The 1,336-nt window shown below is 47.0% G+C and overlaps 1 non-coding gene across 1 annotated transcript; it reads left to right on the top strand.

Annotated features, from left to right (window-relative positions):
• The first annotated feature begins 505 nt into the window (after window positions 1-505).
• Window positions 506-592, top strand: Trnastop-uca (transfer RNA opal suppressor (anticodon UCA)). Its single transcript has one exon. It is a non-coding gene; the product is annotated as a tRNA-Sec (tRNA).
• The last annotated feature ends 744 nt before the right edge of the window (window positions 593-1,336 follow it).

Below are 1,336 nucleotides of genomic sequence, written 5' to 3'. Positions count from 1 at the left end.
TATAATTAAGATCATGACATTTCACTTCACGACCACTTGCAGGGGCTTGTAAGTGGAAACTGATTGTCGAATTAAGATAAACAGTACATCCCAGCAGATATCTGGTGTGTATATTGTAATTTCTTAAATAACAATGTTAGTTAACAGAGACTGCGAGCGATTGATTAAAAAGCAATATTTCGAGGAAAGCAGAACATTGTAGACATGCTACACTTTAGCAGTTTGTTCCAGAATATAACTTTCTCCTCTTGCACTTCACGCTGCGATTAACAGAATTCTAACGACCAGCTAGAATCATTGCTGGTCATCGGCTGCCGCAGCTAGCCCGGTCATTTAGAGAAAATAGCTTACGGCCCAGGCGGAGCGAAGCTTGATCTCCGGAAGGACATGCGCTTGTTTGCTACGAAAATGTGCACGATGTTCTTTATCAGGGAACTGAAGCTACTGTCATAATGTTACATAAAAACGTTAACGCTCTCGAAATTACTTTGGGAGCCAGTTCTTTGCCCAGCTGAGCACTGGTGCTCCAGTGTGCAGGCTTCAGACATGTAGCTGACTAGCGTCAGAGTGGTTCAATTCAGCCTGCTGGGCGTTTCGTTTTAGGTCGCTTAGAATTATGTTGGCAATGGCCTTACCGCAATTGTTACACCGGTTCCCGTGACATCACCGAAGTTAAGCGCTGTTTGGCGTGGTCGGCACTTGGATGGGTGACCATCCAGGTCGCCACGAGCTGTTGCCATTTTTCGGGGTGCACTCAGCCTCGTGATGCCAATTGAGGAGCTACTCGGCCGAATAGTAGCGGCTTCAGTCAAGAATACCATCATAACGACTGGGAGATCTGTGTGCTGACCCCACGCCCCTCCTATCCGCATTCTCCACGGAGGATGACACGGCGGTCGGATGGTCCCGGTAGGCCACTCGTGGCCTGAAGACGGAGTGCTTAGTGCTTAGAAATATGTTAGTTATTTTGAAAGAACGAAATGAAGTATAATACTGATGAAAGTCCCACTGGTGACGGAGTTACTACAGGCGATGCACAAGGTCGGATTGGAAAAAGATGGAGGAAACAGAACATGGTCCTTTCAAAGGAATCATCTCAGTGTTTCGGCATCCCACTGAAAACCCAAAGCTGTATGACCTTCTAAGTAGGTTGTTTAGGTTTTTATATTCGTAATGCCACGTAGCACTCTGTATGAAAATCACTGGATGTGCTGTGTGCAGTCTGTGGCTGGTTTGCATTGTTGGAATTTGCTATTCTAGTGTTGGGCAGTTGGCTGTTAACAGCGCGTAGCGTTGCGCAGTTGGAGGTGAGCCGGCAGCAGTGGAGGATGTGGGG

Source organism: Schistocerca gregaria, chromosome 4 (assembly GCF_023897955.1).
Source record: "Schistocerca gregaria isolate iqSchGreg1 chromosome 4, iqSchGreg1.2, whole genome shotgun sequence".
Lineage (NCBI taxonomy): Eukaryota > Metazoa > Arthropoda > Insecta > Orthoptera > Acrididae > Schistocerca > Schistocerca gregaria.
The sequence above is the reverse complement of the archived record's forward strand: the minus strand, read 5'-3'. Positions and strand labels throughout refer to the sequence as shown.